General features: G+C 42.1%; 1 protein-coding gene across 1 annotated transcript in view; it reads right to left on the bottom strand.

Moving 5' to 3' along the window:
* LOC138833752 (uncharacterized) overlaps nucleotides 1-20625 on the bottom strand; it is a 146985-nt gene extending 126360 nt beyond the window's left edge. The window contains exon 1 of the mRNA XM_070032041.1: nucleotides 20560-20625. The gene's annotated coding sequence lies outside the window, so the exon portion shown is untranslated. The remainder of the gene's footprint in view (nucleotides 1-20559) is intronic.
* Between the last annotated feature and the right edge of the window lie 7170 nt (nucleotides 20626-27795).

Raw genomic sequence — 27795 nt, 5'->3', positions numbered from 1 at the left:
ACTGTTAAAACACTGAATACATCAACATCAAAATTAATCATGAATAATATTTAATTAGTGCTTGACAAGGATCAATTTGGCAACTCTTTTTGTTCTCTCTCCTTCCCCCAAATAGAAAAATAGTCATAAACTAAAGTGTTTTATTTTTTCCATCTGCTTCTGGTAAAGCGCATCCCTGAACTGCTAACTTACTTGAGATCTTCTGAACTTTCATATACCCAGGTAATTAGACTCAGATGCCGTCCGGACTGTGATTATAAATCAAGTGTGTGTAAGTGTGTGTAAGCAAAGAACAGATTGCTCACACCATGAGGGGTGTTGCTGTTTCTCACAGATCTGCCCGTGGAAAGGATGAACTTCCAGGCCATGGAGTCCCTTCTCACACCTCTCCCGCCACCAGAAAGCACCATTACAAGCTTAGTTCTTTATTTACAAAAGAAACAAGTCCCTTCAGACTCTCAAGAAAAAAATTCTGCCCAGAGATCTGCTAGGTAAAACTGTGGGACTAAGACTCATAGAAAACCTACAAGCAATAGGATCTTTTCACCCAGCTCATAAACATCCACAGCACTGGATGTGAAGAAGAATTTTGTGATGGGTAAAGAATTTTGGTATCCCTGTATGCCACAAACCCATGGCAGCATTTTGTTCTACAAGGAAAGATGAAGGGAACTCTCTATTTGTTGTCTTGTAACCATATATGTGTTCCTTTTATTTTAACCAAACAGCAATATTTATTTCAGTTCATTAATTATTTTCCATTGAGAGCCAGGGGTTACATGGATTATGATATCTAAAAAGAAGTGTTAAATAGATGGGGTTTTTTAAAGAGGGAGGGCATCCCATTAACAGATTTCTGTTTCTTTCTTTGGTTTATTGGTTAGTTAGTTGGCTGGCTGCTTGTTGGCTGGTTGGTTGGTTTGTTGATCGGTTGGTTGGTTGGTTGGTTAGTTGGTTGGTTTTGAGACAGGGCCTCACTGTATAGCCCTGATGAGCCTCAAATTTTCAATCCTCTTCTTAATCTTTCTAAGTATTGTCTCATTTTTGTTATGTCTGACCCATGTCAAGTAAAAGTAGAGTTACAGAGCCTCTTAGAGATCATCTTCTTGGAAAGCCTAAACAACAGACTATACATTGAATTTGCTGAAGAAATCCACATGCCAAGTCTGGAACATCTTGTATCTAAGCCTCACATGAGGTTTCTAGAACCTCTGAATTCACTAGTTGTGGGGCCTAACCCTAGCCTATGAAACCCCACAGACCAAGTTTGCATGACACAAGCTGATCCTTATAATGAACCTTCCATCTTCATGATTATAACAGTCACTGATCACTATGTGCTAGATACCTTATATGTATCATCCGAATCCTCACTCTATATTGCCCATCCTAAAGATAAAAAAAAGAAAAGAGTATAAACAAGGCTCAAAAGGCTAAGTAACTTGCCCACCATCACACAAGGAAGTCCTCTGACTCCAGAGACATCTTTCATAGTCATTCTGCTATACACATTCATCGGCAAATTGGCCCTCACCCTCACCACTTCACAAGGGGATATGGTACCAGAAATTCTGAGGGGAGGTCCAAAAATTCATCAGTTCTGCTGATTGCTTGGATAGGTGCCAGATGAGATTTGTACCATGGAAGGATACAAATTCTAAAATTCTAAGCCTTCTAACAAAGAATGGGTCAGCACACAGAGAAGTCATTTGGACACAATGGATACAAACTACAGTTGAGTGGTTTTTCACAAGGAAAGGTACCATGGGAACTAGCCAGAGCTTATCATGAAAAGCTAAGCTCCTAAAAGATAATATTGAAGGGAAAACCCTATCTGCTTTTACCCTCCCTGTACTCAGTGCTGAATTTTCCTCCCTCGTGATTTGGGAGACAAGGTCAGTAGATCTGGTTTCTGCTTCGCTGATTTTTCCACGTGCAACATGATAGCTTTTGGAAACAAAGCAATGATTATGAGATCATTAAACTATGTGCTCCTTAATTAAAGGAGGGTCCTATCTGGAGGGGAAGGGAAAGTAGGCTTGTCAGTGGCTAAAGAAAGAGCCAGTGGGAATCGATTCACCAGCGTCTCTGTCTTCCCAGGCCTTTTCCAGGCTCTGACTCTACTTCATACTCTCTGACTGGGCCCAATTCTGCTCCAAACCCACATCAAACTGGATAGGCTCACTTAAAACTTACATCTGACATTTTTCCAAACTGGCCTCAAGAAGGGACACGTTAGTACATTAAGACAATAATTGCCTGCTTTGGTGGCAAAAAGAGAAAGAAAAAAAAAAGAACAAAAGTTTAAACTGCCAAAATAAATAAATTGGCATTGTTGTAAAACAGTATTGCACAGCTAGAATACAAATATTATTCATGTTAAGGAAAGGGTTGACCTACCATGTGATTTATAGGTACTTCAAATGCAGTACAGGAAGTAAATGGGAAAAATTAGGATACAAGGTCACCCACTAGACAAGAGTCAACTTGAGGGTAAAGTTAAAAAACTTGAGGAAGGGAGCACACAGTTCAACCTACCCTAGTAAATTCTGATCTGTCCTCACTTTGAAGAAATGGGAAAAGTCAAATATTAAGGTGACTATGCTACTAAAGGCAAGACCATCACAACATACTGAAGACATTTTCTTCCAAAATAGAATTCTTGCTATAGAGCCAGATGCCAGTGTCAAAGAGACAGTTCATAAATAAAGGAGGAGGTTCCACTGAAGCTATCAATCCCTATTATCAGTCAGTCATGGGAATCGCGAGCAGTTACCAGTCAAAGGGCTTTAGAGGTACCACCCTGGACAAGAACCTGGAGTCCAAATGCACTTTATTATTGGGGATGTGTTTGCTTTTAATTTAAATAGTCTGGATTGATTTGAACAGTACCTACATTTCTCAATAAGCAGAAGAGTCTCTGGAAGCAGAATGGAGTACTCCACTGTGGGGCTCTGGGGCTCAGCTTTCTCACATCCTTCTGCTCTCTGACCCTGCTTTTAAATCCAGTTTGTAGAAAAAGTTCTTCTCTCCTCCCCACCCCTTGATAAGGTAAATATTTCCCAAAGAACCACTAGAGGGCAGAGATTTTTTGAGGTTTGTGCAATGAATAATTGCTAAATCAGCCCAGCTTTCTGGCCATTGTCCAGAGTATCACCAAACTTCTAGAAAGCCTGTGACTGTGTTCCTTATGCAAAAATCCACATAAAACAAAGCCAACAAGGCGTCTGATAGCCTCTGTCCTCTGCATGGGAGGAGCCGGGCTCTGCAGCAGGGCCACAGCCAAGGCCTGATAAGGAACAGCACAGGAGGGCATGTTCCATGCTGAAGGAGATCAGCCAGAGTGAGGCCCAGACACCAAGTGAGCTCCAGCATCCTTCCCTGCCTCAAAACCAGCCAGGAAGCTGGGCACCTGTAGCCCACACTTGTAATCCTAGCTACTCAAGACTAAGATCTCATCCTTGCAGTTTGAAGCCAGCCCAAGCAGGAAGTCTATGTGACTCTTACCACCGATATTAACCACCAAAAAGCCAGAAATGAAGCTGTGGTTCAAAGTGGTGAAGCACCAGGTTTCATTTACACAACAGATGTTGGATGAGAAAAGTCAGGTGATCAGGTGCATCAACCCTGGGCCTAAGAGCATCATCTCCTTTTCCATCCACTGTTACAATTCCCATTAGCAGCTGTTGAACTATTAGTTGGCTTATTAGCTTGGGGCCAGCAGAGCCAAGGCTGGAGGTGGCATCCTGAGGACAGCTTTGATGCTGTGAGAAAATGAGAGCCAGGAGAAATCTGATGGGGCTGCTCAGAATCAGTCCTGGGCTACTACTTACAGCTCCCACTAAACCTAATCACTTTGGTCGCTTAAGGGGCATTCACTTGCTGACAATATGAGAATGTGTTCATGGGGCCCTGAGTCCTTACTCTACCCACTCCCCTTAACTGGAGACCCAAACACCAGGGTCGTGTCTAGTTACAAGTCACCCCTGCAGTAGAGACCTCATTGGTCCACATCCTCCCAATGTGTCTGTTAGAAAGAAATGTGATCTCACCCAAGGATGTGAGAAGTGGCACTGAAGACTTTTCACTTTTCCTTCAAACTTGGGAGTTAAGAGTTCTAGGTCAAGTGCAATTAAGACCTTCACACAGGCAGCCTGTGCTGAATTGCTCTAAGCCTTGGGTTCTAACCTGTGGAAGGTGAGACTCACTGGACTGTCTCCTGCTGGAATGAGATATTGTAATCCTTGTAAGCTCTGAGTATTCATTCATGACACATGCCCCTGGGTTTATCATGAGGGTATGTCCTATTAAGTCATCCCTCATAAATCAAAAACACTGTAAACTAAAAAAGCATTTAAGATACTCAGCCTTCTGAAATGCCGGTTAGCCTAGCCTAGCTTGAATATTTTCAAAATGCTTATATTTACCTACAGCTGGGCAAAACTATCTAGCTGGGGAAAGTAAGTATCAATTCAACATTTGAAATGCAGCTTCTTATATGAAATGGTTATCACCTTCTCCCCATAAGGAAGTCAAAAAGTCTGGCACTTTTCAGGTCTGTCCACCAACCTGTAGGGAGAGGATTCTAGAATCCCAAGAGAGGCCTGGGATTTCCCCTACCCCACCCTCCACAGCCCCAAAGATCAGACACAAAGTTTCTAGCCTATCACCTAGAAATGACTCCAAACTCATCTGTGAACTCAGGAAAAAATACTGCACTTCCTTACCTGCACGATAACCAAGTGGATCACAAACTCCCTAAACTCTGTCCCCTACTCCCCCAAACCACCATGATTCCAAAGCAATGTCTAAGATCCCACAGGCTCTTGCAATGCCATGTTCTAAGCCTAGCTGGTTCCTTTTAAGCTATGGATACATAAAAGAAGTCCCGGATCTTTTTCACATGAAAAAGATGAGCTACTTCCAAAGCATTACTTGAAACGTGCGTGTCCTTAAGAGAATAGTCTATACTTTTCTTCTTGAAGGTTCCATGCAGTGTTCTGCCTGTTGACATTGTTCTGAATTGCCACTGCATCACCAACAGAACCTGTTTCTCTCATTTCTCTGTCACAGGAAGAGGGAGAGTTCAAAGCAAAACTACATGCTTTTCACATCCAATTTCTTCTTACGACCAAATCACAAGAGAGGAGGGATTTTTTTGTTTTCTATCACAGCTAAGAACCAAGGATCAAAGGCTCTAGAGGGCAGTGACAGCGAAGGGAGCCAAATGAACCGAGTTTCCCCATTCATTGTGTGGCCTCGGCCACACTTAAATTTCCCTTGGTCTCGGTTTCCTCACCTGAGGAAATAAAAGATAACAATAATGCTCACTCCATCACATTCAACACAGTAATTTTTTCCTCTCTTCACAGCTTTGCATGCTTTTACTTCCTTCCTCCTTGGGAAAGAGTTACCACTGCCACTTTTTACAGACAAGGAAACTGAGGCCTGGAAAGATTAAGTAGCTTATCCTGAAGCAATGCAATAGATCAGTGATGGAGCAGAGTTCAGGATCTCACTCCCTCCTGCTGTCACCTCTGACCTTGTGCTTACAACAAAGCCTAGCACAGCATGGCACAGCGGGCAGTCATTCTGTATATAGCCTTGGGAAACTTCATGTGTGACTGCCTCATTTTCCACATTTATAGCATGGAGTTAATAACAGTACCTTTAGGTCTAGTGTGATTAGTAAGGATAAAATTGCTTGCATCAGGGCCTAGTATCATCACAAAATATACATAATATCATATATAATATAATCTCACAAAAGCAGGCATGAGGCAATTCACTCAAGCAAGGCTAATCCTGAGGCAGGAGGGGGCATGGCATCTGGTCTACACCAGACTGTGGAAGCAACAGCAGCCAGTTTCTATAAGTAGTATAGGATGGGCTCTTCCACTCTGTAGACAATTTCCTAGCCCCCTCTCAACACACACACACACACACACACACACACACACACACACACACACACACACACACACACACACACCATACACATACCCCTCAGGGCTTTTCATTCAAGTAAAATAAACTTGAAAATCATTCAATCATTCCCTACCCACATGGTCCCAGACAAGCCAGTGGGCTCATAGAAAAACTATCTCAACAGGAAATCTGTGAAGTTCAATAGAAAGAAAGGGAAAAAAAACTCCACATAGAAAATGACTTACAAGTTCAAAAGTACAATGCGACTGCTCCTTTCTCCACCACACACACAAAAGCAGCCCCCCAAGGAAAGGCTATAACACAAGCCATTCCACAGAGGATCTGGCTTGGTGAGGGAACTGAAATAAATACTTGAAAACTAGTATTTGTCACTCATCATGGTCATCTAACTGAAATCTGAGTTGAATGACTAATGATCCAATCTGGTTCAAGCTACCATTTCCACACCATTTTCCTCTCTGCAGTAACCAATGGGCATCATAGACTAACCCTAGTCTGCCCCCTGACTGGTTTTCTGGTTGCCCCATTTCTAGTTTTGAGTATGGTCTGGATTAGGGGCTCCCTGGGCAGCAGTCCCTGCTCACAGGATGGTTTGTGGAGGCTGGGCAGCTCAAGCTGCAGAGAGGACCTCAGCAAGAATGACCCCGCCCCGCACCCACCATGACAAGGAAGGGACATGAATGTGTTGCCCAGGTTGCTACCTCCAATGGCTACCAGCCAAGAAAACAGAGTCTTCAGAAGACCTTCAGTAGAACTGGGCTCAAGAAACACTTCCTCCCAGGGTCATCCATATAATCACCCCAGCAGTGCATTCTGTGCCAGCCATGCCTTTGAGAAGTTTCTCCAGCTGGTGGAGAAACACAACATTACAGCAAAGCTTGCTCACATCCGTTATTAGCCTTGTTCTCCGAAATGCTATATGTTATCTTGAGCCTGTTTGTTTTTATCTGTCAGAATGGTTTATTGTTAAGGAAATACGGTGTCAGCTGTCTCTTCCCTGCCATCAAAGTTGCTGCATTAAAGTTAATAGTGTTTGACTTGCAGAGATCTCTTACGAGTTAACCCTGCAGGCTGTTATTTTTCCGGCAGTAAAGGCACCAAACGGATGCAATCACTACATTAATCTTTTGAAAAGAAGAGAAGGAAAATGACTGCAGGACTGTCTAGTAGGTGCTCAATAAATGCACTTTAGCTTCAAGAAGTTAACTGTCCATTTGGAAACAGGCACTGAGCTAAGTGACTTGGGTCCTGACCCTGACACTCAAGGTTCTGTAGCCTGTGGCTTGTCACTTCCCACACCGAGTTTCACTTTGCTTATCTCAGAAATAAGGGGGATGGATCAGGAGGAAGCTTATTGTCCAAAGGTAAGCTTACAGTGAAGCCTGGAATATAACAGCAAACTTGCTTCTGGCTAAATCCAGTGAGAAGCAGCCCTATCTTTTCTATATCTCTTTCCATCTCCAAACTACTTGATCCCCATTCTTATTTTTTTCCCAGAGGTACTGAGCAACCTCAGTAGTCTGTCACACTTCCCCAATCCCTACCCCCACCTCCTCTCCCCGCCTCATCCTCACCCCTACCTAGAATGGCATTTATAGCCTAAAAGAATTGTGTCAAAGGTTTCTTCTGCTCAGTCTAGATTCCATACTAAGTAAGCTGGAGTCAAACCACAGGCGGACAGTTTGAAATCAGCACAGTAACTTCATGGAAGAGTCTGTACTTACATTCAAACATGAATGTTAGGGCTTTCTTCCTTTTCCATTTATTTTGTCCTCTTATCACTGGTTTCAATTACATACTACCAAATATCCCCTCCCAAGTCTACCAGTGCATGCTGGGTAGTTTCCATCACCTGTGGGTCACCATCACGCATTGCTACTTTTAGTTTGGTGTACGTGAACCTCAGCTCAATCAAAGTCTCACCAACCTCTCTCCTGAAGACAAACCGCCGATGGTAGTGTGACTCTTGGGGCTATTTTCTCACCCAGTGGATCATATTCCTGAATGGGAGAACCAGCAAGGGCTCAAGCCAGCAGCCTAGCCCCCTAATGTGGTCCTGACATCCGGGCATCCTTATCACATCAGCTGAGCCATGCAAGCCCAAGGCTGCCTCTTTCTCTCTGCACCCCACCATTCCACTCCATTCACTTCTCTGCTCCTGGAGGCCAAAGGCCAAATCTGCAAGCCCACTGGCCTGGCAGATGTAGAGCCAACGGATCCAAAACCAGCTTTCTTTGTTAAAAAGCAAGAAGCAAGTTTCTCAACTATATAGTTTTTTTGGAATTACCTACCCCACCCCCCTTCTCGCCTACCTCTAAACACACAACCCCATTCCATCCCTTGGAGAAAGTAGAGAAAATCATGAACACTTTTGCCCTAGGAGACCCCAACTAAGAGGAGTCTCTCCTTCTCCTGCCTCCTTTGGGTAAAAGATCTGAAGGATGAATGAGAAGGCTGAGTTAAAAAATTGGTGGAGTAGGGCAATGGCGAAGAGAAGGAAAGGAGACTTTGTCACTGGCTTTCTTTAAGAGGGTGAGTTTACAACTAGGGTTTTAGTAGCCAAATCCAGTATCATAGGAAAAATTCCACCAAAGATCCTACACATATGTATACATCCATAGGATGCCTGTCAGAGTATATTTGTGTTTGTCCATGTGACACATACCTGAATGAATATTAGCACTGTGACCTGGGTAAACTCTAATGAATTCCAAATCATATGTTAAATTTCATTTTTTGGCTGGAAGCCAGTGGCTCATGCCTGTAATCCTAGCTACTCAGGGGCTGAGATCTGAGGATTACAGTTCAAAGCCAGCCTGGGCAGGAAACTCTGTGAGACTCTTATCTCCAATAAACCACTCAGAAAACTGGAAGTGGTGCTGTAGCCCAAGTGGTAGAGTGCTCACCTTGAACTGAAGAGCTAAAGGACAGTGCCCTGACCCAGAGTTCAAGCCCCACGACCAACCAAAAAAAAAATCATTTTGGTCCAAGTCTCTAACAGAGAAAATAAAACTAGAGAGCCAAGAGAACTATTCATTCATTCAGCACCAATCATGAAGCCTTTTTCACACAAGCTCTGGCATTTGAGCAGACAATGGAAACAAAACATGGTCTCTGGCTGACCATTATTAGCCCAAACCTCAGAAATTCAGTTGGTATACTGCTTTTGCATTCATTTTCAGGAAACATTCATACACTATAGTTTGTTAGGATTCTTACAATAGCATTCTGAGTTGGTTAAAGGACATGTAATCCCTGAGAAAACAAAAATATAGCAAAGTTAATTGACTAGTCCTCTCCTAGTTAAGTGCAGGGCAAGAATTACAATTTTGTTGATCTGACTTCCAGTGCCAGGCTCTTTGATCAAATTGTAGCATCCCAGAATTTTGAGGATCCTGTCAATTTCAAATATCCTGTGCCCTTATTTTTCAAAGCTTGTTCATGAGACCACCTAGGATAGTTTTTAGAATATAGTCATTTGTGCAAGAGTTCAAAAAACATAACTATTATGAACTGCTTATTATTTCAATGTGATTTGGAACCTGATGTAGCCTTAAACATTAAGATTATGCAGGAATCTCAATTTTTCAATCATTTGGTGGAGAAAATTATTTCCCTACCCACATTATTTAAGCTATTCTGAAAAAATACCCTGTTCTCTTCTATTAATCTCTTTCCTGTTTCAAACTCTTCCATCAGGATCTGAAAGGTCCCATATGCATACTTTCATCTCAGAAATGTGTTCTTTTTTGGCTCATTGGAATTTTTCAGAATATCTGGCACTGAAACATATTGGCTTTAATTAAAAGGCTATGATTTCTGTGAATTCCCATTAAGCCAGTGAAATAAATCTGTATTTTTTTAAAAAGACAGTTAACACATGATGACACAATTGTATTGAAAAATGGTTTGTGTTTTAAAAACTACTTAAGCGGATGAAAATAAGCTGCTTGTTATAAAAATCTGCTCAGATTGAATGAAATCATTCACTTCTAAATAGAGGAGTTGGCTCAGTACATATGTGCCCAATTAGCCATGAAAACTCAAGTAGACATGAACCATGCAATCCAACCATCCTCCTGTTGATGTTAAAATGTAGATATCATTCCTGTTAATAGGATTAACAGCAATGTAATTTAAACAGTTAAAAAGTAATAACGCACATAACTTTAATCTGATAGGGCCTGAAATGTGATACCAATGGCACATCAGTTTTGATTTATGATCCTGGCAAAGTTTGAATAACTTGAGCATATTAACTGGTGATCCACAAACTCAAGAACTACATTACATTATATAGGATGGACTTGACCTGTGATCCTCAGACCTCAGTCTCCCAAGTAGCTAGGAGTATAAGCATAAGCCACCAACACTTGGCTCCAAGAGACTCTTATCTCCAATTAACCAGGAAAAAAAATGAAGTAGAAGTGTGGCTCAAGTGGTAGTACCAGCCTGAGTAAAAATGCTGAACAAGAACAGCAGACCCTGAGTTCAAGCCCCAGTACTGGCACAATAGAAGTGCAGAGAAATTCACAGGTGATCAAGAAATAACTTCTCTCCACTTCAGTGGGCCTCAAAATACACAGTCATGTCCATATCAGCTAGGCAGAGCCAGAGATCGAGAAGAACTGATAAGCAGTTATCATTTATGACTAGCCTTCTTAGAGATAAATGCAAGTGTGCATGGCTGGGTTTTACTATAAAAACAACACCCTCTCCATTCTTGTGACAGAGTTGAGCCAACCAAGAAGACTCTGGTGAGCTGCAGAACTGGTTTTGAGAAGTCACCCCTCTGGTACTTAATGATATCAAAGGCAGATTTTTGTTAGATGTTTTTGTGAACTACATTTTAAACTTGATTCTATTGGAAGACATTAAACCCCAATCATCTCAGTGAAGTCTATTATCTTTTTTTTTTTTTTTGAGACAGTCTCTTTCTATATAGTCCAGGCTGGCCTTGAGTTCAGCAATCCTCTTCCCTCCCAGCCTGCTACATGCTGAGATTGCAGGAGTGCACCATGATGCCCAACTCTATATTTTTCAATGGCCACAAAACAGCATGCTACAATTTCCTTAATCATGCAGTGGCACGTATCCCTCTGCTTGAGAGCTTATTGCATCTGATCCAAATCCCCTTTGCTCCACTTAAGCATAATTCCTCTGACTTTGTATTCATCAAGGGATTAAAGAAAACATATTAAAACACCACTGCTCAAATACCACATCATCACTACAGATTCAGAGTATAGCTGAGATTACTATGCTCCACCACAGCACCTAATCTCTAGCAAAATGATCAGACATGGAAGCTGAGCAGCACAGTCTGTGTTCATAAAATGACGATGTTCTTGGAGGAGAGGGAAAAGGCTAGCATGCAATTGTTGGTGATCTGTTCAGCACAGGTAAAGAAAATCCACTAGGTGAGCAGACCTCAAACCAAAAACCACCAAATGTTACTGTGCTTTTATGAGAATAGTAAAACTGTAAAACTCCAGAAAGAGCTGTATCATTGTTAACTTTCTCACCAAATTGAGATTTATTCCTTCCTCCTCCTATTCATCTTCCCTTCTTCAGAGCTGCATAATCCCACCTGTAACATTACAGCAGCCTCTTCACTCATTTTTCCTTCCCAAGCCTCTCATCTGTTATACTGTAGAAGGGTTAATCTTCCAGTTCTGAGCAAATCACTGCCTATCAAAAAGTTTGAATCGCTCATACCCATTCTTGAGCCTAGTGTAACTTTAAATGATATGTCCCACAGCATTCCAATGGTCTGTAAGACCTAATCTTTTCCAAACTAATTCTCATACTTTTTTTCTGTGAAACTTTTTTTTTAATTGTGAAAATACCATACAGAGGGGTTACAATTACATAGGCAAGATAATGAGTACATTTCTTATCAAGCATTGTTGCCTCCTCCTTTGTTTCCCCTTCCCATCCCTTCCCATCTCCCACCCACCTCCCCCCCACCATACTTGTTCTTACATCCCCTGCTCTCCCTCCCTTCTGTACTATTATCCCCATCTTCCGTCCCATCCCTTCAGGAGCCTTCCAGGCCCAAATCCTATCCATATTTAAAGCCCTAGCTAAGAGATATTTCATATTTTGTATAAAAACTTCACAGAACAGTTGTTCTGTGTTCTGTCCATAAGCACTGAGTAAATGTCTGTTTTTATTTTTGTTCCTGCTATGTCAGAAAGTCCTTGATTTTCAGGACAATATTCCTGGCCTGGGGAGATTCTAACTGTATCTCTCTTACAATGCTAAATTGCATTTTATTTTATTTCATAGTTATTTAGTGATGTTTCATTTCACCTTATAAACTATGGGCTTGTCAAAAGTATCTTATTTCTTTCGCCTTTATGCTCTCCATGTAATACTACGAAGTCTACTTACCCAATTAAACAAGAAAATGTTAAATGCTGCATCAAGCCACTAGAGTGCACAGTTGAGCTATTCTTAGTGGACTTATCCTAAGGTAAAGGTTTGAGAACTGAGACTTTAGTCCCTTAAAAGTGTACTTGTCAAGACCCACCACTGACAAATAAATAAATGTGTATTTGTAAATCTGTTTACATACACATTATGTATAACTACAAATGCACACTTGTTGACCTAGAAATATGGTGGTAGTATAGTGAATTTTTAAAGTAACAAAATAGAATGTGTATGATCCAGTTTTAATAAAATACTTATTTTAAAATTTTCACAGAAAGTCTGGAAAACTATTTGCAAAAATATCAGAAGCTATTACTTCCTGGAGAGTGGGATGTAGTATGGATATTTCCTTCTGATTTTCATCTTTATGAAATATATACATATATATATCCAATTTAATTTTAAGATCAGAAAAATAGGGCTATTTACTTTAGAAATTCACAAATTGATCTATTTGAAAGTAAACACAACATTTAGAATATATTATCTCTCTCTCTGTCTCTGGACCAGGGGCTTGTGCTCAGGGCCAAGATGATGTCCCTGAGCTCTTTTTTCTTTTTGTTTTTCTTTTTTTTTCTTTTTTTTTCTTTTTTTTCTTTTTTTTTCTTTTTTTTTTTTTGCTTAAGGATAGTATTCTATGACTTCAGCCATAGCTCCACTACTAGATTTTTGGTGGTTAATTGGAGATAAGCATCTCATGGACTTTCCTACCCAGGCTGGCTTTGAATTGTGATCCTCAGATCTCAGCCTCCTGAGTAGCTAGGATTCCAAGCATGAGCCACTAGCTCATGGGATCTTTTATGATAGATGAAAGCAGAGATTGCCAAACTTTTTGGACACATACTATCTATAGTATTCCCATAATTTTTATGATAGTCTTGAATAAAAAGAAATATGTTCTAATTCCATTTGTTAAGACATGATTTAAAAAAAAAAACTTAAGTATTTGTGTTCTAACAACCTAATACCCACGTGAAAAGTAAGTGCATAGGAATTTTCACAGATAATATTGTAATTCCATTCTTGAGTAGTCACAGTTCACTTAGAGATCATGGAGGGACCCTGTTTCACCCAGCCATTTAACCATGAGGAGGCCCCGTGGACACTGCCACCCCTCACTTCCTGTCCCACATTCCTTTCTCCTTTCTTTTTCTCTTTCTTTCTTTCTTTCTCTCTTTCTTTCTTTCTTTCTTTCTTTCTTTCTTTCTTTCTTTCTTTCTTTCTTTCTTTCTTTCTTTCTTCCTTTCTCTTTTTATCAATCATGGGCTTGAACTCAAGGCCTGAGCACTGTCCCAAAGCTTTTCTGCTCCACTTCCTGTTTTCTGTAGTTAATTTCTGGTGGTTAATTCAGATCTCAGCCTCCTGAGTAAATATGGTTACAGGAGTGAGCCACCAGTGGCTGGCTCCACATTCGTTTTCATGAGATGCTTAGTTTTATCATGGTAACACTGGAAACCCCAGCCTCACAGAGATGATATCACCCAGAGGAGCATAGCACAAGTTCTTGTTGAAGCTGAACAATCTCAAGCAAGCATTCATGGGTAAGCCCCACAGAGACACAGAGTAGAGTTGTACCTTTCTCCAAAATTTCAGAATATCTCCCAGCACCTCAGCATTCACTGCAGCACCTGGGGTATCAAGGTATAATTTGGGAACCAATGAACTCAAATGAGAAAGCTAACTCTATGAGAGACTCCAAAGGGAGAAATAAGAATGATCAACTACCTACTTCCCAACTAGCCTTTAAATTATCCCACATCTAACAGAGCAGTCAGAATCTTTTTTTAAAATGAAATTGTTTTGAAGAAGGAGAGGATAGAGTAGGGAGGTGGGCTGAGAGACGGTGTCTATCTGCCTCTATTTCATCTTTCCTAATCTGTTCTTCTCTCCAGCTTAAAACTAAGAACTAAATCTGGCACTGGTAGCTCATGCCTGTAATCCTAGCTGAGGCTGAGGTTGAGATCTGAGGAGTGCAGTTCAAAGCTAGCCTGGGCAGGAAAGTCCATGAGACTCTGAAACTCCAATAAGCTACCACTAAAAAGCCAGAAGTGGAGCTGTGGCCCAAATAGTAGAGAGCTAGCCTTGAGCCAAAAAGCTCAGGGACAAGCCAGGCACCGGTGGCTCACACCTGTAATCCTAGCTACTCAGGAGGCTGAGATCTGAGGATTGTGGTTCAAAGACAGCCTGGGCAGGAAAAGCTGTGAAACTTTTATCTCCAATAAACCACCAGAAAACCAGAAGTGGCACTGTGGCTCAAGTGGTAGAGCACTCTAGCCTTAAGCTGAAGAGCTCAGGGACAGTGCTCAGGCTCAGAGCGCTCTCTCTCTCTCTCTCTCTCTCTCTCTCTCTCTCTCTCTCTCTCTCTCTCTCTCTCTCTCTCTCTCTCTCTCTCTCTCTCCTCCTTTATCCCCCCCCTACACACACACAATTAAGAACCAACAGCAGCCCCACAGTTACATGTTCCTGTTAAACAGCAGATTCCTCCTATCTGGTACCCAAGACTGGATTTCTAACCAGCCTCCCAATTTTCAACCTTTGGACTCAAATGCCTGCACCTCTCCCAACACCTAGGAAGCTCACAAGACCTCAACATTGTACTGCTTACCCCTAACATAGCCTCTTCCCCTTCCAGAATTAAATGGAATTTTTCCTACCAGGTATCCTGAATTAACCTTTCCCATAAGCCTGTCAATCATGTATTTGACCACTGCTATGTACAAATCCACTTTAATTCATCGAGATTAAAGAGCTCTGTTATTCCTCTGAATTCTGCTGGTTCTAATTTCACCATTGAATGTGAAATTAACCTAACGAGATTTGTGATTTTCTATTATCAACTCAAATATAACTGAAACAAATCCAAGAGGAACCGCCACCTGTGCAGAAGGCAGCTCCAAGAAGGGGGGTTACTTAAATAACTTAGGATCAGAGAGGTAGGAGCAATCCAAATGGACATTTGAATAAACAAAATGTGGTAAATCGATAATATGATTCAGCCTTAAAAAGTAAGGAAACTCCCATGTGACTTCATTATGAAGACACTCTGCTAAATGAAACTAGCCAGGCACATACATAGTTGTGTGGCTTCACTTTCCTGAGATACCTAGAGTAGTTTAATTCATTCAGAAAGATGGAATAGGTTAAAGGGGAGAAGTCACAGGGAGTTCATGTTTAATGGCTCTGGGACGTTTTGCAAGGTGAAGGAGTCCTGGAGATGGACAGAAATGATGGCAGCACTTCCTGACAACAAATACCTAGAAAATGGCTGAAATGGTCAATTTTACATTAGATGCATTTTTATTTAATTTATAAGATCACTAGGATGTCTATCTGGTAAGGGAGATGCTGATTTAACTGGAATGACATCTGTCCAGGTCATAAGGAGAGTTCACTCATATTCAGCAGTGAATGTAAGTGGATGATCTGGTGTTAAGTAACATGCCTGCTGTTTCAAAACAGAAGGACCCTATTGTACAGGAAAATGTCTAAATGTTACTGCAGTAACAAAGCACCAAAAAGAGAAACAGCCTTGGCCTCCTCCAAGCCTTTGAAGGATTCCAGTATCCTTAAGAAAAAAATGTGTCAATAGTATCCCTAATCCTTCCCATACACATGTGAATTCTCACTCATCTTCCTTTCAGGGTTGACTCGGGTTGACACTGGGCTATAAACCCAATGCATAGGGAACTGAGGCTTAGAACTGGAAGAAATGGGCAGCTGGGAATGGAGCCAGATCCCAGAACCCAGTGTTCCGGGCAGGTTCTTGCTGTGGGATGCTTCCTGGCTACAGTACTGCAGTGATGCTCCAAAAGATGACATCCTGCTAATGCAAAATGCATGGCTTTCTGCATAATGTAGGTCTGGTCAGGGGGTACATTTCTCAACTGTACCCTGAGAAATGTCTAGGGAGGAGAGAAGAGGATCTTCATGGTCATCCTGGGAAATGTTAGATTGATATATCATATCATATTCTATTCTATAACACATCATATTCTATTATATAGAGTTACCACATTTGATATAAATATATTTGTTGTAACAACTCAGAAAAATCTTAAGGTATAGAAATTGTCTTTTACAATTTTATTTTGGGTGCCTAGATCCTTCTTCTAAACATCCCTTAAGTGGCACCCAATCTTGAAATGTTAAAGTCTTTTTCTGATGTCAGCATACTTCAGCTGGCCTTCCAAAGGTCACACCTGCAATCCTAGCTACTCAGGAGGCTGCAATCTGAGGATCATGGTTCAAAGCCAACCCAGGCAGAAAAGTCTATGAGACTCTTATATCCAATAAGCCAGTAAAAGCCAGAAGTAGAGCTGTGGCTCAAGTAGGAGAGTGCCAGCTTTGAATGAAACAAATAAATAAAAATAAATAAAAATTAAATTAAAAAAAAACAAGCAAGAGTTCCAGGCCCTGTGTTCAAGCCAAAATGTTGGCATAAAAACAAAAACAAACACTCCATCAGTTGTCAGACAATACATCTGGTTTCAGATTAACTTTCCTACCCACCTCCTTTTCCCTGGTCTCCTCTCTGCCTTAGCCCTGCAGGCTCTTCCAACCACCTCTCCATTGGCTCCATCTCTCGGCTGTCTTCCTTCTGATATCTCTGAACTACTGATAGAGGAATGCAGTTCGAGCAAGTGCTGGCCTGCCATGACTAAACCCACTGGGTAAGGAAAGCCAGACCTTCATCTGCCTGGAAAGATCTTTGTAGTTCTTTCAATGCCTCCTCTACCCCACCCAATCCCCCATCTCCCCCCTCTCAGCATATGGAACCTACACTCTGGTCAATGCTCCTACTTTCCCCCAAACAGACCTCAAGGCTTCTGATCACCACTTACCTGGCATCCCAGGTTCAAACTCTTACCTTTCCCTTTCCCTTTTACCCAGCTTAAAATTACACCCCCAAATGTAGAATCCTCAAGAAGCCATGGATCTTTTATAAGAATTCCTTTAAAAAAATTCCAATTGAAGGAATGGCAAGGTGCTTCATATGAGCAGCTTTGATTAGTATCATGAGTCGCGAGTCCATTTTGTGCTGTTATCTCACAAAAGGATGACAACATCTTAAATGTCAAATGAGATGCCACTCAACTTTTCCATATTTTATTCTTAATTTATGTTAGCTCAAACACTATTACTACCTATGTGCCAGGTTCTGTTCTGAACTCTCTAAAACTAGATGACTTCTAAACTCCATGAAACCCCTCTGGAGTAGCCAGCTTAACATCTTCATATTTACAGATGAAGAATACCAGGCCTATGGCCTAGCTTGCCAGCAGAGTGGGCAAAAGGGGAACCCAAGCATTTTTCTCTCTGGGTCTAAATTCATCAAACCAAATATTGCTGAGGAGCACCTGACATGACCACACTTTAAACCCAGTTAGAAAGGCACTCTCCGATTTCCTACTCAAATGAGCATTTATTAAACAGCCATCAGGTGCCAGTGAATGGTCAGGGCCCTTGAAACACAAGAAAAAGTCTTTTTCCTAGCTGTGAATTTGCAGTTTCCAGAACATCTGGTTTCCTCCCATAGCCCTTGGTCATACAGACCTGTCAGACACAAGGAACCCTATGCAACCTGGAGAAAAGGCAAACAGGACCAGATACCATATCGGTGCTACAGAGGTTCTCAACAATCACCCATCTTCAAGGGAAAATGGGAAATTTTCTCCTTTCACCCCTAGTCTTTTCCCCACCAGAGGACATGGCTTCTCAGCACCAGGCAGGAATCCACAGGAATCCATTGCCTCTGCCAGAGAGCTAGTAGGCCAGACAACAGCCTCGTGGTCCCGCCTACAAGGAAAGGCCCAGACTTTAGCAGCATGTCATTCCCCTAATTATTCCCTGAGCCTGGAGTCCAACATAAACAGAGCATCTTTCACAAGCAGCTCCCACCATGCACCTCACACAAGCAGCCAAGGACTGGGAGGTGCTAAAGGGCAGAGGGCTTGTATGGCCAGCCAGACCCAGGCCTCTGGGGAGTGTCTCAGTTGCTCTTTGGTCCAAAAAATTCAAATCCAACAGAAACTGCCTGAGGTCCCTGCTTTTTCCAGGTCCTAATTCCTAGGAACCCTATCTGAGGGGCCCTAAGGAAGGCCAGCAACTCAGAGCAACCACTCCCAAAGTACCTAGAGAAAACAGAAGGGATGAAGGGCAGGGGACTAAAGATGTTTCCTCCAGGGTCACATTTGATCCAGTGTTGATGTATACACCCTTTTTGCTGAGTACTAAATGCCAGAGCAAGCTGGGTGCCAGTGGCTCCTGATTGTAATCCTAACTAGAAGCTGACATCTAAGGATAGTAGTTCAAAGCCTACCCAGACAGGAGTCTCCAATTAAGCACTAAAAGCCAAAAGTAGAGTTATGGCTTAAGTGGTCGAGTACCAGCCTTGAGCAGAAAAAACTAAGAGACAGCACCAAGGCCCTGAGTTCAAGCCCCAGTACTAGTACTAAATAAACAACTAAACAAATATAACTAAAGCAGACAACTAGCGAGACTGGAGTTAGGGGAGGATCTTAGTCTGTAACACAAGAGCAAGCAAAACAATCACTCTCTGGAAACTTCTATTTTTTTAAGGGGCTATGCCATATCCAAACCAAGAGACCATTTCACATGATGGTTAGTGTTCTGAATAAAATAAAATGCAGTCATATTATGGGGTGGTCAAGGAAATGAGTATTTGAGATGAGATCTGTATAAGGAGCTGGTGATACAAAAGCAAGGGAAAAGCATTGCGGACAGAGGAAACAGAAGGGCAGGCCCAGAAGGCTTCTAGGCAAATGTTGGTAAAGCATTTAAGAAAAGTTTTAGGAAATTTTATGTGTTCTCAACACTTAGATTCTGGGTAGCATATCAATTATCTCCTTCTTAAGAGTCTCAAGATCAAGGCCAGTGGCTCATACCTGTAATCCTACCTATTCATGAGTCTGAGATGTGAGGATCATTGTTCAAAGCCAGCCCAGGAAGGAAAGTCTGTAAGACTATCTTTAATTCATCACCAAAAAGCCAGAAGTGGAGCTGTGGCTCAAATGACAGAGGTCTAGCCTTAAATGAAAAAACTAAGGGACAGGACTCAGTCCCTGTGTTCAAGCCCTAGTACTAGCGCACACACACACACACACACACACACACACACACACACACACACACACACACACACACAAACACACACAAAGCCTAAAGATCAAAGTGCTAAGTTGGAAAGAAATTTTCCCTCAGCTTTTAACAAAGATGGATGAAATAGAAATGTGTGTGAATATATGTGGTACTTATATTTATATGTCTGGCAAGGGTCTGTTTAAAAGCCTTTCATGTCTGTTTTCCTTTTAAACTTTTATAATATAGGTTGAAAGCCTGATACAATCTTTCCCCTTCATTCATGAATGGGAAGATCTTTTCCTTAAAACTAATGAAGACTTCCCTTCTGTGGGGCTGTAATGTCCCTCCCTTATTCCGGAATTTGCAACAAGGTGAACTTCTAATTGCAACAATGTAAAAATACTGTGCACATGGTTTTAAGGAGGTGGGAGTACCAGGATGGGGTGATAGTTGTTTTTGCTATATTCCTTTTGTGTGTGTGATTAAGATTGGGGGTGGGGGGAAGAATACATTGTGCACAACTGTGCATTCTCCTCGTCTTCCATGTTAATAAATGCGTTTTTAACTGCCCTTTCCCATCCATTGCTAACCTCACCAACTTCCTCTCCAGGCCACAAGTAAAGTTGAAAAGTGCAGGAGGGATTTCCAGCTCTTTGGAACAGACTGGGCGTCTGCGCATACACCGGCCATGTGCACCCTTCTTTCTCTCCGTGGACAGAATTTCTTGGGGATCCTTCAGGCCCCCTGCCTATATCTGCCTGCATATCTCCCTAGGTCCTTTTTAAAACCAGGTGCATGGGAGGCAGCCATTGGGAGACAGAAAAGCCTTTACCCTTGGCCCAAAGCTCTCCTTCTCGGGAGTGTTTCCTAGAGGAGATCAGAAAGCAGGGTAAAGTCGGGCAGGCATACCAGGGCTGGAGAGAGGCCCTCCAGGGACAAGGGACACTGTCCCTAGATACTTGATAGGTCGGCAGGCTAAATGCCAAATTCTGTACCCCCAGAAGCGTAAGGGACCCAGCAGGAGTTCCCAAGACTTGTCCACACCAAGTTCAGAATGTCCGCAGTGCTTACCCTGCCGGTCCTGCGGTCTTTTGCAGCTCCAGGGACAGGGGCCCGGGACGCGACCGGATACCACGGTGTCAGATAGCCAATGACGTAGCTGCCCAGAGCTGCCTAGTGCCCTTTGTGCCCATTGGGAACCCCGCCTGCCTCAGGCTGAGAAATCCAGAGCTCAGGGCTTTCCTGGTCTGTGACCTTTGATCTCAAAGACTAGGGCCCCAGCTGCAGCCTGACAGGGCAGAAATGGGAGCATGCTGGGTTCCTCTCTGCAGCCAAGACAAGAAGCCTCTCTCCTGGAGAGTTCAGGTGGAGCCCATAGAAGGAAACTCCGAGAGTTTCCTTCTATGGGCTCCACCTGAACTCTCCAGGTTTAGAGCATGTGCAGTGTGTTTCGGCAATTATTTGAGCATTTCTTTAATTGCACTGCAAAAATCAGAGAACTGGGCCTTAGGAGTGTTGCTGAGAAAATGGCCTTAAAAGTGGCACCTTAAAAGCCAGGCACCAGTGGCTCGTGCCTAGACTCCTAGATACTCAAGAGGTGTGAGGATAGTAGTTCTAACCTGGCCCTGGCAGGAAAGTTCAATTAACCACTGAAAAGCTGCAAGTGGAGCTGTGGCTCAAGTAGTAGAGCTTAGCTAAGTCTCAAACACAAAAACTCAGGAACAGTGCCCAGGCTATTCAAGCCAGATTTGGGGGTGGGGGGGACAGAGGCATTGTTAGATACACCATGTCAGGTATCAGGGCACATAAAGGAATAAGGATCCCATAAAAACATGCTTCCAGAGGTTAAATGGCCATTTTCTGTTGCTTGGACCTAAGAGCAAAACTAGCCTGTCTTTTGTTTTCCCAAACTGAGTGAGTGAGTGCTAGTACTGGTGTTTGAACTCCCACCGCTCATTCTCACTCACAGCTGGTACTCTATGGCTTGAGCCTCACCTTGACTTCTGACTTTATGCTGGCTAATTGGAGATAAGAATCTTAAGAAATTTTGGTCCAGGGTGTTTTGGATCCTCAGATCTCAGAATCTTGAGTAGCACGAGTTATGGGCATTAACCATGGAGCCAGACTATTTGTTTTAAAAGGCTGTCCCCAGCCTTTATTCTAGCCTTTCAGTCTGACATCCCTTGCTTTCTGAACAGATTACTTGAATTTTAGGTTACTCCAAGCAGAATAAGTTATAGAGCACATCTCTCACTGGGACAAGAGTTAAGCATTGCTAGAGCATTGTTCAATACTATTAGACCACTGTTACAATTAATGATGTCTTTATTGTTTTCATGTTTATTTTTCCTTTAAGCTAAAATGGCTAACTTGACTCTTTAATTGACTGCTATTAGACACTTTCCTGGTACCCTCCTTACCTTGAGCTAAAGGACTATCACCTAAACAGCCAGCTACTGGTAGCCCAGGAGAAAACCTGTGATTGCTATAAATACAGTCCTTCACTTGAATGAAGGACTACCATGGTTGTTTCAAGCTTTGTCTCCCATTTGTATGAAGGTCTGTGCCATAATTTGTACAAGTCCCCTTTTCTGACTATATAAATAGGCTATTCTCATTTTTTGAGATAATTAGGAGACACACTCCTATGTTAGCCCCCTAGGTGTTACAACATTAAGTCTAATAAAAGGCTTATCTCTAGTAGTCTTTTTCCCTACTTTTGATCGTTAGCTTAATAGAACCAGCAAAACTGGTAACCATGATGATAGGATGTTGGCAGTGAGTGGGATAACAGCAGCAGTTACCAATTCAGCAGCCAAAATGGCCCAGGCAGCTAAAGAGGTCCAGAGATTGCTGGGGAAGAAATGGCAGAGAACAGAGGTGATGAAGACAAGGGTTATGCAGAGCTGAGGATCAGAAACCGCAGGCCCTGGTCACAGAAAGTTCCACAGAGCTTTTAAATCTTAAGGGCCAAGTTCTCAGATACTCTAGACTCAAGAGCTTTAACTGTCTAGAGCTATCACCTGTCATTGTCAGGAGCTGAGGATCCAGGCACTCTAGGTCCAAAAGCAGAAAACACAGTTTGCTAATGCCACTCACTGCTGCTGGAAGCGGAGGACTGCTAGTAGAGTAAGCCCTACGGGAGGTGCTCCCCACTCTGGTCTGGGTGGAAATGGCTGTAAGGCCATCTAGAGTTCTCTGAAGCTCCTGGGAAAGTTAGGAACAAGCTGTTAGAAACAATCATGGTTAAGAGAGTGCCTTCAGAGGCCAGAGTGATGCCCTGGCAGCAAACAGCTGTGGTTGCAGTATAGCTTCCTCAAGGTATCTATGGAATGTTCAAATTAGGCATCCATGAAGGTTTAGTGGCTGCTTGGCTGATAGTCCTTCAGCTGAAGGCAGCTGGGACACAAGGGAAGGCTCTAGCTATCATCTGAGTGCCTAAAGCCCTAAGTTTCTGGGGCAATAGGGCCCTTGATGTTAGGGCTTTGGAGGTAGAGCCTCTGGGTCTACCAGTGCAGCCCCAAGGTCTTGCTAGCACTGAAAAAGCTTCTCCTCACATACTCAGAAGTCCTATATAGCTAGTGTGAAAGGACACTCACCCAACTGATTGGTAACACAGGAAAGGTTAGAGAGCCCTAACATCCCAAATATTTACCTGACAGGTCTCTGCTTCATTAAAGCCATTCCCTGGGAGCTCACAGAGCTCATCTTCTGGGATTAGTGCCCTGTTTGATTATTAAAACTTTTCTCAAACCCAATGACAAGTTACAAGGCAATTCCAGGCCAATTCCAACCTTGGCCATTTCTGATAAAACATTGTCCAAGCCATTTTTTTTGTCCTGAACTATGGACCACCTACAGCATCAGATTTTCTGGGAGTTCATGGTATAGGTCCAGGATTTGACATCTGTACTCTAGATGTTAGACTATAAGAATTGAGGCTCAGAAATCTGCTTTTTACCAAGCTTATCTTGTGAGATTTGTACTCACTATAGTATGAAAATTATTGGACTTGGCTCTTTTTCTTCTTTTCCTTTTTTTTTTAAACTTTGCAGACCTGGTGCTTGCATTTCCATCTGGAGTCTTCCCTTAGAACTCTCAGCAATATAAGACATTCTTTTACAAACATATAATGCAAAGTTTAGCCTCCAGACAAATGTTCCTTATTTCATAGAGTCATGAATTTTTTTTAAGATGAAGCTGTGTGAACATTGCTTCCCACTGTATAGTACTCAGAGCATATCCTGATGGTAAGTAGGTGGATTATGTGATATGCTTTCTGCTAAGCTTGGGCTGTTTGTCATTCTGAGCCAGACATCCTGAGCCATGTGGATTTTTCTTCTACTGCTTCCAGCACAGCTTTCCTTAGGTAAGATGCAAGTTGAATCTGTGATCATGGTGGCTTCCAAACTGAATTCTACAACAAAGGAATCTGTGAAGCCAGGCACTGGTGGTTCATGCCTATAATCCTAGCTACTCAGGAGGCTGAGCTCTGAGGATTACAGTTCAAAGCCAGCCTGGGCAGGAAAGTCTATGAGACCTGCATCTCCAATTAACCACCAAAAAGTTGGAAGTAGAGGTGTGGCTCAAGTGGTAAAGCACTATCCTTGAGGGAGAAAACTAAAGGACAGAATCCAGGCCAGAGTTCATTCCCAAAAGTGTACTTGCAAAACTCTTATGAAAATTGCATGGAATTAATAAACTTCACAAATAGTATTGTTAGAAGTGGAACTGAACTGAATTTGAGGAGATGGTGTAAATAGTTTTTGCAAAGAGATTTTCAATGCTCTGTTGCTTATAATATAAAACATTTGTTAAGAAACCAAAATTGACATGCTATATAAATGGCTACATAAATTGTGGTATACCTGTATGAAGGCATACAAAAAACTATTATATTTTCAGAGAATATTTACATGGGATTATATATTTGATGGGAAATGTGAGTAAGTGATTACCGTCTTTATTTTATTTTTGTGGCGGTCCTGGGCTTGAATTCAGAGTCTGGGTACTGTTCCTGAACTTTTATGGTCAAAGTTAGTGCTCTACCACTTGAGTCATAGCCTCACTTCTGGGTTTTTTTGGTGGTTAAGTGGAGCTAAGAGTCTCATATTTTCTGCCCAGACTGGCTTTGAACCACAATCCTCAAATGTCAGCCTCCTGTGTAGCTAGGGTTACATGTGTAAGCCATCTTTACCCTGCTTCCCTTTATGTTTTTGTTGTTTAAATCTAGTAGTAACTGACAGAGACCTAATAAAACAGAATCCTAAATGGGTACTAGTAGCATTGAAAACAGGTCCCATTTGCACAACAGAACTGGGGGACAGTAGAAAACAGAATTTCCAGTTGGAAGACTGTTGAACAAGAACTTAAATATCTCTTCTAAGGCTTTATGAAACAGATAGAAATGACCCACCTCTCCCTAAGACACTGGAAAGGAGTTAAGCATTGCTATTAAAGTCCTGCCACATACTTTAAATGCACTGTTACCAATACGCCTTTGTTGTAAGCATCCTTTTGAAAGTGCTAAGATGTTCCTTAAGGCAAGGTTCCTTAACTGACAGGCTCCTTTCCAGGACCCCTGGCTACTTTGACTGTCTCACTCTCAGTTATGCAGCTCCATTGCCCCCATACCAGCACCCAAAGCATGACTCCGGCTCCTGAAGACACTGCGCTGGCAAATAGCAGTCACTTGCTCCAGGCCAGAGGTGGACACTTCCTTCCCCTGGCTGCCCACCAGAAGACCTTTGGTTAACTTTGGAAAGCAGTATGGAGGTTCCTCAAAAGACTCCACATAGAGCTCCCCTATGACCCAGCAATCCCACTTTGGGGCAAGGTATTTACCCAAATGATCACAAACAAGACCATAATACTAAAACTACCAGCACAACTATGTTTATCACAGGATTATTTATCATAACTAAGATATGGAACCAACCCAGATGCCCCTCGGGTAGATGAATGGATCAAGAAAATGTATATATACAATGGAATTCTATGCCTCCATCAGAAAGAATGACATTGCCCCATTTGTTAGGAAATGGAAAGACTTAGAAAAAATTATACTAAGTCAAGTAAGCCAGGCCCAAAGAAATATAGGTCCCATGGTTTCCCTTATTTGCAATAACTAGTATATGTCTGAGACAAGCAGAAAAGGTCAGATAAGATGATGTTAGGCGAAATGAAGCCCAAGATAAGGATTCAAATGTTTTTTTTCTTTCTTGTGATTGTTTCCAACGTATTTATAAGAAGATTTCTTTGTTGCTTTGTATGTCCCTCCCCCACAGTATAACCCCTGCTTTCACTGTATTTGATGTTGATATAATTTGTGGAGGGGAAAGGAAAAAACAAACTGTTTGGATAGGGTTACAGGTGGACCCATTGCAACAATGAGATGTACAAGACGTTATATCAAAAAATGAACTCTACAACTTTAGTGGGGTGAGGGTTGGGGGTTTTGGGGTAGTGGTAGGGGGGTGTGGGGGTTGGAAGGGTGGAGAGGGGAAGAGATGGTATGGGGAAACAAAGGAGGAGGCAACAACGTTTGATAAGAAATGTACTCACTATCTTGCCCATATAATTGTAACCCCTCTGTATGGCATTTTCACAATAATAGAAAAAAAGAAGAAGAAAAATAAAAAAAATAAAAAAACAAAGGAGGAGGTAACAATGCTTGATAAGAAATGTACTCATTACCTTGCTCATGTAACTGTAACCCCTCTTTACAGTGTTTTTACAATAAAAAATATTAAAAAAAAAAAAAAGAAGATCTGTGGTTAGTGTTAGGGACTGTGCCATAAGTGCTGCAGATTCAATCCTTTATATATATATAAAAGGATCACAGCACTTGGTGCAGACAGCCTGGTGCTAACCAGACCCCTTCTGGCTATACAAGCAGGCTGCTTAGCTCATTTTGCAAATAGCCAAGAGAGGAGACACTCTACTGTGCTAGCCTTCTGAGGTTGTGACATTAGGCCACAATAAAGACTTCTCTCTACTGTTTTTGTCTACTTTTGACATTAGACTATCTGAGATAGTAACTTGAAGAAAACGAGAGAAGCAGTGGTGCAGGCAGCCACAGAGCCACCGTGAGGCTGGCATATGATCCCCAAGGTAGCAGGAGCTGAGTAGGAACAGCATCTGGTCAACAGCGGCAGAGCAGGCCAGAGGCAGCAGAGGTGGTCACAGCTGGGCACTGCTGCTGGAGGGTGAACTGTGGCAGGTACAGGATGGGTGAAAGTGAGAGCGATGGAAACGAGGGGAGAAGGGACCTTCCTGCTGCAGGGCCCAGCCAGAGATGCACAAGAGCTATGACATTTCTTGCCTCAGGACAGACTCACACCCCCCCAGGCCCAAATCCTAAAATTCTGCAGTAGCTGTCAAGAGCCAGGGGTGGATGACTGCTGTCCACTGTCATCTACTGCCACAGCTTTTAAACATCGTCAAGGGCCCAGAGTCACTGAAGAAGCTTCTCTTCCCTGACCCATGATTTCTATGGGTAGAGCAGAGGGTCTAGCCTGTTACTTTGCAAAAATTACAGCAAAGTAGCAATCCTCTACTCCCACAAAAACACACAGAAGCCTAAGTCGCTGGAGAAGTGACATGCATTAAACCCAAAAAGATTAAAGTGCAAGTATATTGCCCAAGCCAGCAAACTGGCAACAGACTAGCAATCTGTTAAACATCCTCCAGAGGAGAAATAGAAATGTTTGTTCTCTGGTGAATCTGAACAGCTAACAAGACAAAAGGTACAGACATAAGAATCTCCTTTGTTATCCCTGAAAAAATGTTACCCAGTGCTGAAGCCCATAGCTAACACCCATCCATGAATATAGAGCTCCCAATGCACTTTATCTGCCCCACTGGGCAGATGGGTCAAGAACCACCAGATGTTAGAGAAAAAAATAATATGAAAGAGGTAAAAGTAAATAGAAAAAAAAAACTTGAAGGAAACCAAGACTATTAAAAGAAAAGTAACTTTTTTTTGGTTAAGAGATGGGCATTCTTTAAAATCCTCAGAGTTAAAAAGAAGATAGCTGTTGCTTTGGAGTCTATTTTTTTTCTTTTCAATCAAAAAAAGAAAAAAAAGAAATGAAGATATAGCTGAGCTCACTAAATAGATGACAAAATGACCAAAGGATAAAACATGCAGGTAAAACGTATGAAAATAAGAGATATTTGTTTTTTTGTTTGTTTTTTTGTTTTTTAATTTTTATTTATTTTTTATTGTGAAAATACTGTACAGAGGGGTTACAATTACATGGGCAAGATAATGAGTACATTTCTTATCAAGCATTGTAGCCTCCT

Source organism: Dipodomys merriami, unplaced genomic scaffold, assembly GCF_024711535.1.
Source record: "Dipodomys merriami isolate MVZ:Mamm:240054 unplaced genomic scaffold, mDipMer1.0.p SCAF_21, whole genome shotgun sequence".
Taxonomy (NCBI): domain Eukaryota; kingdom Metazoa; phylum Chordata; class Mammalia; order Rodentia; family Heteromyidae; genus Dipodomys; species Dipodomys merriami.
This window is presented reverse-complemented; position numbering and strand designations above follow the sequence as displayed.